The sequence below is a fragment of the Rutidosis leptorrhynchoides genome, chromosome 6 (assembly GCF_046630445.1).
Source record: "Rutidosis leptorrhynchoides isolate AG116_Rl617_1_P2 chromosome 6, CSIRO_AGI_Rlap_v1, whole genome shotgun sequence".
In the NCBI taxonomy this organism is placed as follows: domain Eukaryota; kingdom Viridiplantae; phylum Streptophyta; class Magnoliopsida; order Asterales; family Asteraceae; genus Rutidosis; species Rutidosis leptorrhynchoides.
Genome location: NC_092338.1, coordinates 86,026,656 through 86,044,070, shown reverse-complemented (window position 1 = coordinate 86,044,070; position 17,415 = coordinate 86,026,656).

Here is a 17,415-nt window from a genome sequence, read left to right as displayed (position 1 = left end):
TTTGCTATAGTTATTTTTACTCCTAGATTTTTAGGCTTTGCCGTAGAATTCCTTAAGTGCTTTTTCTTTAGACTAAGATTTAGGTGCTTTAGAATTTTGCGACGCCTTTTTAAGTTTTAGTTTCTTTTTAAGTTATTTCCATTTGGGATTTAGTTTTTCCTTGTAAGCTTTAATATTTTTAGACCTTTTACTATGTATAAATTATCATTCCAATTAGTAATTTCAATTTTCGATTATAATTTTAAGTTAGTTGTAGTAATAAGGTTAGGTTAGTCAAGTATTTTTAAGTTTTTATAAGTTTCTTTTATTTTTCCGTCACCTTTTATTTTTCAACCAATTTTTTTCTTTTTCTACCTTTTGCGACGAACTCTTTTTCTTTCTTATTTCTCGCCATTCTAGTTTTTAGGACTTAGAATTTTTTTCTACTTCTTACCTAAATTTCTTAAAATTACGAAAATTTATTTTAAGTGGTTAAATTAATAGACATCAAAATTTTCTGGTTCGTAGTAATAGTTGGATTTGTACGTGGACCGGGTTATTGGAGCCAAACAGTCCTCAATTATATTGAGACCAAACGAATCCTGCCCCTCTGCTGCATCTTTTGGCTATTCGAAACGTGGGCAAAATCAGAAAAGTCTATTAATTGGATAACTTATTATAATTTTTCTTTCCTTTTAAAAACTAATAGGATATTCAGTGAATGCACCGAGCAAGACGTTCATCACCTTTTGTACGTTCACCACCTGTAACTAGATCAAGACATTTAGCAAATATAACCGCCGTTGATTTTTCTTTAGAATCGTCATCTAGTCGACCAAGTACTTCAGTTCAAATTTCCGATAATCCATTTTTTGAACCCAACCTCACAATTGAGAATCCAGAGAATATTCAGGAACGGTTCGTAGATCCTGAACCACTAAATTTTCCTCCGGAACCACAAATCATTCAAACAGAGATTGTTGAGGAACGAACCATTAAATCAGAATCATCTAGTGATACCGATTCAACAAATTCAATTATGGAGAATCTGGAACCTTTAAGTATGGAAGACCGAATGAGAGCTAAACGCACTGGCCAAGGTCACGCAATTACTCATCCAGACATTAATGCGCCAGATTATGAAATCAAAGGACAAATTCTACACATGGTGACTAATCAATGCCAATTTAGTGGTGCGCCGAAGGAAGATCCAAATGAACATCTACGTACCTTTAATAGGATCTGCACACTATTTAAAATCCGAGAAGTGGAGGATGAACAGATATATCTCATGTTATTTCCCTGGACTTTAAAGGGAGAAGCCAAAGATTGGTTGGAATCGTTACCTGAAGGGGCGATCGATACATGGGACGTTTTAATTGACAAATTTCTTAAACAATTCTTTCCTGCATCTAAAGCCGTAAGACTTCAAGCAGAAATTGTTACGTTCACACAGAAACCAAATGAAACTCTATATGAGGCGTGGACAAGATATGGAAAGTTATTAAGAGGATGTCCGCAACATGGTTTAGACACCTGTCAAATAGTACAAATATTCTACCAAGGATGCGACATCACTACAAGAAAAGACATAGATATAGCAGCTGGTGGTTCTATTATGAAGAAAATCGAAACTGATGCTTACAAAATTATTGATAATACCGCTTCCCACTCACATGAGTGGCACCAAGAAAAAGATATCATTAGATCATCTAAAGCAGCTAGAGCCGATTCTAGTCATGACTTAGATTCCATTTCCGCAAAGATAGATGCTGTGGAGAGACGAATGGAAAAGATGACTAAGGATATTCACTCAATACGAATTAGTTGTGAGCAGTGTGGAGGACCACATTTGACAAAAGATTGTCTCAGTATTGAATTAACAATGGAACAAAGAGAGAATATTTCATACATAAACCAAAGGCCTGGAAATAATTATCAGAATAATTATCAACCGCCAAGACCGATTTACAATCAAAACCAGAATTATAACCGAAATATTCCATACAACAACCAACAAGGTCCTAGCAATCAACAAGTATCCAATAATACTTACAATCAGCAAAGACTGAATTTTCAAAACAAACCACCACAACAAACCGATGATAAAAAGCCGAATTTAGAAGATATGATGACGAAGCTAGTTGAAACTCAAACGCAGTTTTTCACATCTCAAAAACAAACCAATGAACAAAATGCTCAAGCATTTAGAAATCAACAAGCTTCTATTCAAAATCTGGAACAAGAAGTGAGTAACCTAGCAAGGTTAATAGGTGAAAGAAAACCGGGAAGTCTACCTAGTGATACAAATGCTAACCCCCGGAATGAAACAGCTAAAGCTATTACCACAAGAAGTGGTACAACACTTAAACCACCTGAAATACCTGTAACTTCTGATGAAGCCATTCCTACTCCACAAGAACCACAACCTGATCAAGATAAGGAAAAAGAACCGGTAGTTGAAAAGGTTAATGAAGATAACACAGTTAAGGATAAACCTTATGTTAAACCATACCAACCACCACTTCCTTACCCGAGTAAAATGAGAAAAGAAAGACTTGAAGCCGAGCAATCCAAATTTTTGGATATGTTTAAACAAATAAATATAAATCTTCCTTTCATTGATGTAATTTCAGGAATGCCAAGGTATGCTAAATTCTTGAAAGATCTAATCACGAATAGAAAGAAAATGGAAGAACTCTCGGCTGTCACTATGAATGCTAATTGTTCAGCAGTGCTGTTGAATAAGATACCAGAAAAATTATCTGATCCAGGAAGTTTCACAATTCCATGTTTTCTGGGTAGTCTTAGTTCAATAGAAGCATTGGCAGACTTAGGTGCTAGTATAAATCTAATGCCGTATTCACTATACGCTAAACTAGACCTTGGAGAATTGAAACCAACCAGAATAAGCATACAACTAGCCGATAGATCAATAAAATATCCTAGAGGGATAATGGAGAACATGCTAGTTAAAGTTGGTACTTTAGTATTTCCAGTAGATTTTGTTGTTTTGGACATGGAAGAAGATTCTCAAGTTCCTCTCATATTAGGAAGACCATTCTTAAACACGGCTAAAGCAATGATAGACGTGTTCGGTAAGAAACTGACCCTAAGTATAGAGGATGAGAGTGTTACCTTTTCAGTTGATAGAGCAATGCAACAACCACAATCTGCAGATGATACATGTTATTATATTCAAACTATAGATGCACATGCAGAATTATTAGAAGAATTTCCAGAATTACAAGGAACAGGAGAATGTTCTTTAGGAGAAGGTAATGAACCAATTGATGAAGCTGAAATGTTAGCTACACTTATAGCTAATGGATATGAACCAACAACAGAAGAAATTCAAATGCTAAAAGAAGAAGACAGATATCGATATAAATCATCGATAGAAGAACCTCCGAAATTAGAGTTAAAGCCACTTCCAAACCATTTGGAATACGCTTATTTACATGGTGAATCTGAATTACCTGTAATAATATCGTCTTCTCTTACTGAAAATGAGAAATCACAACTCATTTCTGTGTTGAAAGCTCATAAACCAGCCATTGCATGGAAGATTCATGATATTAAAGGAATAAGTCCTTCGTATTGCACACATAAAATCCTTATGGAAGAAGGTCATAAAACGTATGTGCAACGCCAACGAAGACTAAATCCTAATATGCAAGATGTAGTTAAGAAAGAGATTATTAAACTGCTAGATGCAGGTTTGATATATCCAATCTCTGATAGTCCATGGGTAAGCCCAGTTCAATGCGTACCTAAGAAGGGTGGCATGACTGTCATTACAAATGAGAAAAATGAGCTTATTCCTACTAGGACTGTAACAGGATGGCGTGTATGTATTGATTATAGAAAATTAAATGACGCCACCAGAAAAGATCACTTTCCCTTACCTTTCATAGATCAAATGTTGGAAAGATTAGCCGGAAATAGTTACTATTGTTTTCTAGATGGATTTTCCGGATATTTTCAAATTCCAATAGCACCCGAAGACCAAGAGAAAACCACATTCACGTGCCCTTATAGTACTTTTGCTTACAAACGCATGCCATTTGGACTTTGTAACGCCCCTGCAACCTTTCAAAGGTGTATGATGGCGATTTTTTACGACATGATAGAAGAATGCATGAAAGTATTCATGGATGACTTTTCAGTCTTCGGTGATACATTTAAATCATGTCTAGTTAATCTGGAACGAATGCTAATTAGATTTGAAAAATCAAATCTAGTACTTAATTGGGAGAAATGCCATTTCATGGTTAAAGAAGGCATCGTTCTTGGACATAAAATTTCAAAAGAAGGAATTGAAGTGGATAGAGCTAAAGTAGATGTAATTGCTAAACTTCCACATCCCACCAATGTTAGAGGAGTTAGGAGTTTTCTAGGGCATGCCGGTTTTTACCGACGTTTCATAAAAGATTTTTCTAAAATTGCCACTCCTATGAATAAATTCCTAGAAAAGGATGCTCCATTCATCTTTTCAGATGAATGTATCAAATCTTTTAATATTCTTAAAGAGAAACTCACTAATGCACCGATCATGATAACACCAAATTGGAATCTACCATTTGAACTAATGTGCGATGCAAGTGATTTTGCAATGGGAGCCGTTTTAGGACAAAGGATTGAAAAACGATTTCAACCTATATATTATGCTAGTAAGACATTACAAGGAGCACAAACGAACTATACAACTACTGAAAAAGAACTCCTTGCTATTGTCTTTGCTTTTGACAAATTCCGAGCATATCTCGTTCTAGCAAAAACGGTGGTCTATACCGACCATTCTGCTCTTAGATACCTATTTTCAAAACAAGATGCTAAACCAAGATTAATCCGTTGGATCTTACTCTTACAAGAGTTTGATATTGAAATCCGAGATAAAAGAGGAGCAGAAAATCTCGCCGCTGATCATCTTTCTCGTCTTGAAAATCCAGAATTAGAAGTTCTAAATGAATCAGCCATACAAGACAACTTTCCTGATGAATATCTATTGAAGATAGATTATAAAGAAATCCCATGGTTTGCAGACTATGCAAACTACTTAGTTTGTGGATTCCTTGAAAAAGGATTATCGTACCAAAGACGAAAGAAATTCTTCAGTGATATAAAACACTATTTCTGGGAAGATCCACATCTGTTTAAAAGTTGTCCTGATGGAATAATACGCCGATGTGTATTTGGAGATGAAGCTAGTAAAATTTTAAACCATTGTCACACAGGACCAACAGGAGGGCATTATGGGCCTCAACTAACAGCAAGAAAAGTTTATGAAGCTGGATTCTATTGACCTACAATTTACAAAGACGCACACCTTCTTTGCAAATCCTGTGATGCATGTCAAAGGGCCGGAAAAATAAGTCAACGTGATGAAATGCCACAAAATGTCATCCAAGTATGTGAAGTATTTGACATTTGGGGTATTGACTTTATGGGTCCATTTCCAAAATCTCATAATAATCTATATATACTCGTAGCCATTGATTATGTATCTAAATGGGCGGAAGCACAAGCTCTCCCAACTAACGATGCACGAGTTGTAGTCAACTTTTTAAAACGTCTTTTTGCAAGGTTTGGAACACCGAAAGCTTTAATAAGTGATCGGGGTACTCATTTCTGTAATAATCAACTTGAGAAAGTTCTTAAAAGATATGGAGTAACTCATAAAATCTCCACCGCATATCATCCACAAACAAGTGGACAAGTTGAAAATACCAACCGAGCTTTAAAACGTATTCTAGAGAAAACCGTAGGATCAAATCCAAAGGAATGGTCCATTAAATTGGAGGATGCACTTTGGGCTTTTAGAACAGCCTACAAAACTCCAATTGGAACCACACCTTTTAGACTTGTTTATGGAAAAGCATGTCATCTTCCAGTAGAAATTGAACACAAAGCATTTTGGGCTTTGAAGACATGTAATCTTGATTTATATGAAGCCGGACGTCTACGATTAAGTCAACTAAATGAATTAGAAGAATTAAGACATGAAGCATACGAAAATTCGTTAATCTATAAAGAAAGAACGAAGAAATGGCATGATAAAAAAATTAGAAGTTCAAAAGAATTTAAAGAAGGAGACAGAGTTCTTCTTTTCAATTCACGATTCAAGCTATTTCCTGGAAAATTGAAATCAAGATGGTCTGGACCATTCATAGTCAAAAGAGTTTTCCCATACGGAACGATAGAATTAATAAATTCAAATGGAATTGAATTTAAAGTTAATGGTCACAGAGTTAAACATTACATACATGGTCCGATGGAAGTCGACAACGAAGTTAATCACAATTTCGATACCACAGCTAACTAAGTGTGGGGAGAATCAAGTCTTTAAAGGATAATATGTATTTCTGTTAGAGTTAGATTGTCTGTTTTCGTGTAGTTCTCGAAAATGAAACCCGAATGGTCTTTCCCTAGCAGACCCTAAAGAACTAGTCTTCTCCCCCCATTCTGAATTTTTTTTTTTTTTTAGGTTTTTACAAAATGAAGACTGCCTGTGAACTAAACCATGGTCTAATGCTACACGCTTTGATCACTAAAAGAAATAATGACATACTACCGAGTGAAATAGTATCAGTAATCAGAGAAAGAATGGACGGAGTTAGAAAAGAATCCAGATGCGAAGATAATAAGTTACAATTTGGTAAAGGAAAATCAAAATCCGCAGCGAAAAGAAGAGCACGACACCTAGAAAGATGTCACAAATGCGGAAAATGGTCACATGGAGGTAAATGTTCAAATAATCAAACCTATTCAAATACCGAATTTGTTACTTTATGCAGAGACGGACCGTTCATATGTTTAGAAGAAAAGACACTGAATGCTCGAGGTTACGCCTATGTAGCCATGAAAAACCAATTAAACCGACTATCTTATGAATGGGATAGATCATATAACTAAGAAATCTATTTCACAGGTATGTCTGTACAGTTTTTATTTTTATTTTTAACCTTTTGATAATAAACGCTAATTTGTTCGCTAAAAAGTATTAAATTGGTATTGAATAAAATTAGGTTTGGCGACCGAAATTATTGATATCATTCAAAAATTTATTACATCACTGCGAAATTTAACGTTTATTCTTAAGGTATAAATATCTTTAAACAATCAACCCAAAATATTTCAAAAATTCGTCATGAGTTAAATTAGGTCTTGGAACCGAAATTACTTTACCGAAAAGAGGGGCGCATATTTTTGATAATATTTGATTGATTAAAGTGGGATAAAAAGACAAAAAGATTTTTAATTTTATTTTTACCATGTTTTTAAAATTAATATTTAAATCTTAAATTAATATTGTAAACTTTGTAAAAACAATATATTTAAAATATTTAAAAAATTAATATAAATTTTTAATTTTATGAATTTTTAAATTAAGTTTGGTGTGAATTTTTAATTTTTAAAATATTAATTTTTAATTTTATGCATTTCAAATTTTAAGTTTGGTGTGAATTTTTAATAATAATTTTGAATTTTATATTTAAGTTGTGTGAATTTAAAAACAAAAATTTACTTTATCTCATTAAGTTAAGAATATGATTTTTAAAATTCGTCGTAAGTTGAAGACTAGGTCTTTGAACCGAAATTGCTTTACCCGAGGGAGGGACGAGAACTTTTATTATCATTATTTTTAATCTTATTGAATTAGAGTATGCCAAAAACATTAAAAAAACCCAAAAATCTTAGCTTTTAAAACAATCGCTACAAAAAGACAAATTTTAAAATTTTGTCGAAGGACGGACTAGGACATCGATCCGAAACGACCTCGTCCTAAATAACAAGGGAAACAAAATTTTAAAATTAAATACTTAATTGTTTTATAAGTTAAAGATTATAAAAAAAAAAAAAAAAAAAAAAGAGCAAACTCCGCGACTCGCGGAGTTTGAAAGGGAAATCTCCGCGACTCGCGAAGGGACCAAAACCCAGAAAAAAAAAATAAAACGTAAAAACAGATCAGTTTACTCCCCACAAAAAAAACTGCGCAAAAACACGAAAAAAACCCCCAAAATCCCAATTTTTAACCGTTAATCACCAAATTTTTTGCTAAAATCATGTTGAGAAGGATGCTATCTAAGAATTACTCAAGAAAAACGGTAAATTTCTACACCTAAACACCATTTAATTCGAAATTTGGTGTTCTTGAGCTATTTTTTTCCCAATTTGATTTTGATGCTTTTTATTGTAATTAGGCTTAAATTGTTTATGTATTATGCTTGTATAACCTAGATTGATGCTGTTTAACATGATTAGAAGCCTTAAACTTCAAATTTTGAATAATCTAGGGTTTGTGTTCTTGAGCAAATTTGGGGCTTTTTGATATAAACAGGTTATGGCCGATTTTTGTCATGAATTATTGCTAAATTGAGTAGTGTAACATGTTTAGGTAGTTAAATGATCCAAACTTTGAACCTAAACATGATTTTGAGAATTAAAGTGGACTTTTTCAAGTCTAAAATTCATGAATTTGATTTTTGAAAGATAATGCCATTTGAGACTTGTTTAATTGCTAGTAATGATTATTTTGACATGTTATTTGAGTTGAATGCTTATGAACTTGGCGAACATTTTCGTATATGCTTATTTGAAAAAGTGTAGATTTGATGAAAATATGAAAATGAGCTTAAGTTTGATATAAATTGATAATGTCATTGTAATTATTTTGATTGATGATTTTGCTGACAATAATGCATATTTGGATGCACAAAATTTGTGTTTGATGTGTTTTGCAGAATGAAAGGGGTGAATCTTCATCCCAAGCCCGCAATGCTCCTGCTGAGAATTTGGAACAACAGGAGGTGGATAACTACTACAAGCAGGATGTACCTCATCCAGTCATGACTTTTTCCGATATGCACTTGGAAGAGTTGCACCCGAACCTGAGATTTGACAGACTTTGGATAGATTATCCAAAATATCAACGGGGTTTGCATACTCTTCATTCCAAGGTTGTTGAGGTACCGAGGGTCATAGAATGGGGACCCTTAGAAGCTGTAGAATTGGCCGGGCCAATTAGGGAATTACTTGTACAGAGGTATGGTAATTCTTCTTTTAATGACTGGATATGTTTATTCACCATACGTAGACCTGTATATAAAGTATGGTGTGAAGAATTGTTATGTAGTATAGAGTTGAATGATCGGGTAGCTAGTTTAACCGATCGTTCTTTTATTAGATTTTTGTTAGGCGGTTCGATGCGCCACATGTCTTTACTGGACATGGCTCAGGCTTTACGTATATATACGCCTGAGGAGTTAGCGTCTGCCGATTGTAGAGGATTGATACTAAACGGTAGAAAGATAGATGAGAATTTTGATACACACGGTGTGTGGAGTCAAATGACAAGCCATCACCGTTTCAAAGGGGGAAATTACTCTTATTTGGATATAGATAGAGCCGAATTAAGAGTGATACATAGGTTTTTAGCTAATTCGATTACACAAAGGGGTACGAACAAAGAAAAAGTAAATGAACAGGATTTGTTTTACCATATGTGTATTCGAGACCCACAAAGCGCTGTAAGTATACCATATTGTGTGGGTTATTATTTATCAGCTATGGTTCGGGGGATGCGACCACATAGCATAATAGGAGGTGGTATTTTTATTACTTTGATTGGTGAATATCTCGGTGTGGATATAAGTCGGGGGGGATTATTACTAGAAGAGCCGGAACCCCGCGATACTATAGGTTTAAATGTATACCATGGTGCGAAAGTTTTGAAGAGGCGAAATAACGCCGCAGTACGATACCATGGTAGACATCCACAGGTGGAGAGAAACCAGCAGCAAGGTAATGTAGGAGGGGGGAATGAGATGCAAGAAATGCATAGGTTTATAGCTTCTCAGGAATACGAAAATGCTAGACAGAGAGCATTTGAAGATTGGCAAGTTCATCAGAACCAGATCATAGCTCATTGCCAACATATAGGTAGAAACTATATTCCTACACCGAAACCCATCTTCCCTCCTTGGTCGATAGAGATGCAGCCACCATATCCTACGTATGACCCTGCCGAAGCATTCTATAGCACTTATGGTTATGCCTGGAACCCCTATTGGTACCAATATCATCCTTAGTTTACTTATTATTTTTTTTTTATTTTGTAATTTGTAATTATTGATACGTTTAATACTTTTGTTAATATTGTAATCATTTTTATAATTATCTAACTTTTATTCTTAGATTTTAATAATTTTTGAATGTGGGGTAATATACCAAACTTCAAAAATATGTATATATGTTTGAAGTTTATCTTATGTACACAACAGGGTAAAACAACGCATTTTCAAAGACTGGCATTAAGTTCAGCAAAAGCAACTAATTTTGACGATAAGATGCAAAATATATGTGAAATAACAACAAGACGGAATGAACAAATGATGTGCACGATTTGTCATTCAGCAAACAAACGCCAATATATTTGGAAACTTTGGTAAAATTTAATCATTTTCACACAAATCACCCTCAATAATTTAAATTGTTACTGATTTCTTGCAAATGAGGGCATTGCAAGATCTTAAGTGTGGGAAGGGGTTAAATTCTTTCGGATTTTAAAATTTTTTACTTTATACACTTGGTTACCATTAAAAATACTAGTAAAGCAGTAGTTGTATTAGAATCTAGTGCTCTCTGATAAAAAAGAACAGCCCTAGTCTTATATACTGACTACCCAATTCTAGTAAATTTTTTCAATTAAATGAATTCAAATCATGTTTATACATATTTATGAACGATAAAACTAGGTTTTAACACCGAAATTATTGTTATCTCAGAAAGAACATAAATTAAGAAACAAACTAAAATGTCAAAATTCATTTAAAATGGAATAGAGGACGATAAAAAGAAAAATAAAAAGCCAAGTGTGGGAAAATTTACCAAGTTATTTTAAACATATGTCACATATATCTGTAACAAATAACTGAAAATACTTTTACTTTGGACTAAACTAAACTGTTTTACCCGATGAAAGAAAAGAAGAGATGGATCTACACGATGAATCAATTCCATCATTAAAAGGAAGTAAAGTCTTCCGAAAAAGAAACGCGCTTCTTGATTTAGGTCATGAAGTTGTCGTCCAGACCAGCTGTAGGTTGACGAAAAATCTAGAAAAGTCATCACTAAAATCAGCAGGAAATCCACGGACCTCAGCATTAAACAGGGTCGCCAAGTGGTCAGATTTATCATAACCATGAGAAGGATTTATCTCGTACAATGGGGAGGCACCGTGCAAATTAGCTTGATAAGACTAATGAATCAGATCCCCAGAAAAGGATAATCTCCTTAAAGATTAAAAATCAGCTTTTAAGACTGATAATACTCAATCCTAGAGATTGACCTTAAAGATTGAGAATTTAAACTCATGGAATTCGATGATATCTAAACTCGAGCATGAACGAGAAAATATTTTGATCAAAAATACAAACCGAATTGTTTTCTGAAAAACCATTTTCAATGCGTTCATTACCATTGAACGTAAAATCCTAAGAAATTCACCTGGAATTCATTAGGTCACCTGAACCAAATCGGGTGTCAACCGTAAGAACGGTGGTTGCATAGTGGTCAAAGACAGGACCTTGTGCCAGACCGGAAAAATTATAAGGGTGAGCTTTACTATTGCTCCTACCAAGGATAGTAATTGCGTCCGATACGTTATAGACCATAATTAAAAGCATGTCACGGGACATTGCCTTAACAGTTGCTTGTTCAACGCTTTCCTTTACAACCGGACGGTAGTTTACCGAAAGGTAATATACGGGACAAGTAAACTGGACGTGTTGCTTTCCAAATACAAGGTTAGCAAGTGGGTGACACAAAACCGCAAGTTTTGAGCTAAAATTTTCAAATCTGAAACCCACCAAACCCACAAAAATATTTTGCAAACACCGGTAAAGGGTTATCCCGGAAAACTTATCTAGGGTAAAAACTAGATTTAATTTTCAAAAGATCAAATGTTTTCATAAAGATCCAATTTCCTTAATGGATCTAAATTTTTATAGTCATGTGGGACTGTAAACCATATCGTTACTACCATTGTTTATACCGCCGTATAGAAATCACTGATGTACAAAGTGTGAAGAATAAAGAAGTGATTCTAGTATTTCAAGACGATATTGCTTGAGGACAAGCAACGCTCAAGTGTGGGAATATTTGATAATGCTAAAAACGAACATATATTTCATAGCATTATTCCTCAAGAAAGACAAGCTTTTAGTTGCAATTGTTCTATTTATAAGTGATATTCATTTGTATAATAAAAGGTGAAGACAAAAGACAGATTCGACGAATTTTAGACGCAAACGACCAAAAAGCTCAAAAGTACAAAAGACAATAAAAAAGGTTCCAATTATTGATAAGAAACGTCTCGAAATTACAAAAGTACAAGATTCAAAACGCAAAGTACAAGATATTAAATTGTACGCGAGGACGTTCGAAAATCCGGAACCGGGACCAGAGTCAACTCTTAACGCTCGACGCAACGGACTAAAAATTACAAGTCTACTATGCACAAGAATATAATATAATATATAAATAATTATATTAATTATTTATATTTTATATTTATATATAAAAACCGTCGGCAGAGAAACTCCAAGGGTGTGAGCTGTAAATACATTCTCCGCGACTCGCGGAGTTTGAAGAGGATTTTGCCGCGAGTCGCGGAGCCCCAAATTTCAACTCTGGCTATAAAGCAAACCGAATTCTGATCATTTTTCATATTCTATTTCTCTCATCTCTCTATCTATACGATATATATATATATATATATATATATATATATATATATATATATATATATATATATATATAATTTATATTTTAATTTTAATTTTAATTATAATTCTAATAATAAGGGTATGTTAGCGAATGTTGTAAGGGTGTAAGTCGAAATTCTGTCCGTGTAACGCTACGCTATTTTTAATCATTGTAAGTTATGTTCAACCTTTTTATATTAATGTCTCGTAGCTAAGTTATTATTATGCTTATTTAAAACGAAGTAATCATGATGTTGGGCTAATTACTAAAATTGGGTAATTGAGCTTTGTACCATAATTGGGGTTTGGACAAAAGAACGACACTTGTGGAAATTAGACTATGGGCTATTAATGGGCTTTATATTTGTTTAACTAAATGATAGTTTGTTAATGTTAATATAAAGATTTACAATTGGGCGTCCCTATAAATTACCATATACACTCGATCGGACACGATGGGCGGGGTATTTATATGTACGAATAATCGTTCATTTAACCGGACACGGGAATGGATTAATAGCCACTAGAATAATTAAAACAGGGGTGAAATTACATTCAAGGGTAATTGGTGTAATTGTTAACAAAGTAGTAAAACCTTGGTTTACACGCAGTCGATAACCTGGTGTATTCATTAAACAAAGTATTAAAATCTTGTTACAATTCGAATCCCCAATTAGTTGGAATATTTAACTTCGGGTATAATAATAATTTGACAAGGACACTTGCAATTTATATTTATGACTGATGGACTGTTATGGACAAAAACCAGACGGACATATTAAATAATCCAGGACAAAGGACAATTAACCCATGGGCATAAAACTAAAATCAACACGTCAAACATCATGATTACGGAAGTTTAAATAAGCATAATTCTTTTATTTCATATTTAATTTCCTTTATTTTATATTTAATTGCACTTCTAATTATCGCACTTTTATTTATTGTTGTTTAATCGCACTTTTAATTATCGTACTTTTTAATTATCGCAAGTTTATCGCACTTTTATTATTCGCAATTTCATTATCGTTATTTACTTTAAGTTTTAATTTAAGTCTTTTATTTATTTTATATTTTACATTAGGTTTTAACTGCGACTAAAATCTTAAAATCGACAAACCGGTCATTAAACGGTAAAAACCCCCCTTTATAATAATAACATTACTTATATATATATTTGTATTTTTAATAAAAGTAAACTAATATAGCGTTGAGCTTTGTTTAAAGATTTCCCTGTGGAACGAACCGGACTTACTAAAAACTACACTACTGTACGATTAGGTATACTGCCTATAAGTGTTGTAGCAAGGTTTAAGTATATCCATTCTATAAATAAATAAATATCTTGTGTAAAATTGTATCGTATTTAATAGTATTTCCTGCTAAAATTAATAACTATTTTATATACACCTCGCATAACATCACCTACCTTACATAATGTTATACTTAAACTATAGCTCACCAACCTTTGTGTTGACGTTTTTAAGCATGTTTTTCTCAGGTGCTTGAGGTTAGCTTCCGCTGTGTACTAGTCGTGCTGTAGACACCCGCTGCTTAGAGTTGTCATCGCATGAACTACTTTATCCTGCATTCATACTTTACTACTTTTGAACTAAGACTTGTAACGACCATTGTGGTCACATACACTTATTATTTGCTTCTACTTAGTGAAGCATGCTTTTGAAATGTAAAACATTTGATGTCGGTTATGACATCACCTTTTTATCGTGAATGCAACATCTTTAATTACAGCATATAGTACTTAACCTTGTAATGATCCTGTTGTTGATGATTCGTACACGATGGTTTTGTACGGGGCATCACATTTGGTATCAGAGCATTGGTTGTAGGGAATTAGGTTGCATTAGTGAGTCTAAGACCAACCCGAGTAGGATTCACTAATAGGACTAATCTACAACTTGCTAGTTTACGTGTTTCCGCTGAACTTACTGCATGCTGCTGCTTACTGTTACTGGTATATGCCGTATGCTACTACATGATTTCACTATTGCATGCTATTACTTGCTTTCGATTGCATGCTACCTTCGTACGATTTGCTGTTATTGTCATGCTACTTATTGTTATACATGATTTAAACTGTTGGCCTAATACGTGCTTGCTTTATGACTTACTGACATGGAAAATTTATTTTTCCTTATTCAGATGTCGGATGTACCACCTGCTAGCGTTTTGGGCAGTTCAGACTCAGACCCCGTCGCCCCACCTGCTGCTGCTGCCGATACACCGGTCCCGCTACCCATTTGTTATCCCGGCGCTTCTACTTCCGGAGCCAGTAGTAGTACACCTGCCCTAGTGGCTGCTTCCGATGGACACGTAGGCCCTACGGAGATTCTAGCTCCGTCTGCTCCCGGACCCTCGGGGTCACAGCCCCGCATCGGTGGGATTGAGATTCCCGCGGAGTTCGGGGAAGGGCCATTTCGTAACCATATGTGCACGCCTTACCGACGCACTCCCGACGGACGTTTAGTGCCGATTCCGCCAGGCAGACACAGACAGATGTTGGCCGCCTTCGGACTACCAGTTCAGCCACCCGTGTCACCACCACAAGATTCGGATGACTCATCATCCGCCGATTCTTCATCAGATGATTCTTCATCAGATGATTCTTCATCAGACTCCAGTGACGACGAGGACCCTGCTGATATACCTATTCAGCCACCCTCTACCCCGCCGAAGAAGCGGTACCGTCCTGATGGTACCGTCATTCCAGGGGTGAATGGAGGTCGTGCTTTCACTGACGATTTTGGTCGGCGTCGTAGGGTTACTGCTTGTAAACGGCTTGTGCCGTACCCTGCCGACCCACAGATACGTAAGGTTCCCCGTTACGTATTGACTGTTTCTAGAGCCGGAACGTCTTCACCTCGTTTCGTGTGGGCTGCACCACCTGCACCACCGGCACCATCTGCACCACCGGCACCATCTGCACCACCGGCACCACCTGCACCGCCGGCACCGCCTGCCCCACCAGCTCCCACTGTCGAGGAATTGACAAGGGAGGTGGGAATCCTCCGAGCTCGGGTTACTGAGCTCGAGGAGCAGTTGGCTCAGGTTTTAGACATCCTTCACCCACCTTCACCGTAGGACTTTTGTATTTAGATTTCTTTATGTAATCTAGTTGTAATTTATTGTATTACTCATGTATTGTACGGACTTATTCGGATGTATGAAACTTATTATTATTATTAATAGAACTTTGCGTTATTTAATTCTTGCACGATGTTCTATTTACATTACTGTACGATGATTCGGTGGTATTTGTACCTAGATACGTTATTTAATAACATGTGATGTTTGATTTCATGTTGGTTACTATATACTGTATTATTACTACTTGCATACTGGATTTTGACTTGAGTCAAAATTTTTGTTTAGAACATCATGGCTAACGGTCGATCCACACCTACTGCTGCCTAAATTGAAGAGATGATCCAAGAACGTGTAGCCGCAGCCCTAGCAGAAAGAAACCTCCAAGCTCCACCGCCACCACCACCCGTTCGAAATGGGTGTACTTACAAGGAATTCCAGAGCTGCAAACCTCATAACTTCAGTGGAACCGAGGGACCGGTTGGTCTCACCAGATGGTTCGAGAAACTTGAATCAGTATTCCGAGTTAGCAACTGTTCGGAGGACAACAAAACCAAGTTTGCATCTTGCACGCTATCTGACGGCGCACTAACGTGGTGGAACACGTTAGCTCAAGCGAAAGGTATCGATGAGGCGTATACTACGCCATGGGAGGAATTCAAAGCGGCTATGATTGATGTGTATTGTCCGAGGACCGAAATCCAGAAGATGGAAATCGAATTTATGCAGTTAAAGGCCATTGGGAACGACCTTGATGGTTACAACAGGAGATATTTGGAACTAGCTCTCATGTGTCCGACAATGGTCACCCTGGAATTCAAATGAATGGAAAGGTACTTCTGGGGACTCCCTAAGAGCATCAAGGGTAACGTCACCTCTTCCAAACCACCGAATGTTCCCGAAGCAATGCGCATGGCGCATACACTCATGAATCAGATTCTTATTGATGAGCCGGAGAAGGCTAAGTTTGAGGCTGGTAGTAGCGAAAAGAGGAAATGGGACAACAACCACAACAACCACAACAACCACAACAACCACAACAACAACAATAACAACAACAGGGGGAGAAACTATGATCAAACCCCCGCCAAGAGGCACAACAATGGTGGAAACCCTAATCCCAACAACAACACCAACACCAACCCGAACTACAAAGGAACCTTACCACAATGCAAGAGTTGTTACAAACACCACACTGGGTATTGCAATGTTGTCTGTGAGAAGTGTCAACGGGCTGGGCATATCGGGAAAGACTGCAAGGTCACCACTTTGAATGGGAAGCCAAACACCGATGGGCCGAAGAAGTGCTACGAATGTGGACAGACTGGCCATTTCAGAAATGCATGCCCCAACAAGCGAAAAGATGGCGGGCCACCCTGTGGTAGAGCTTTTAATGTTAATGCAAGGGATGCACACGATAACCCCGACTTGGTGATAGGTATATTCAAAATCAACAATCTTTTAGCTTCTGTCTTGTTTGATACTGGTGCGGATAGAAGTTATGTATGTAGACATTTTTGCGATAAGATTAATTGGTCATTAGTCCCGTTAAAAGAAAGTATGC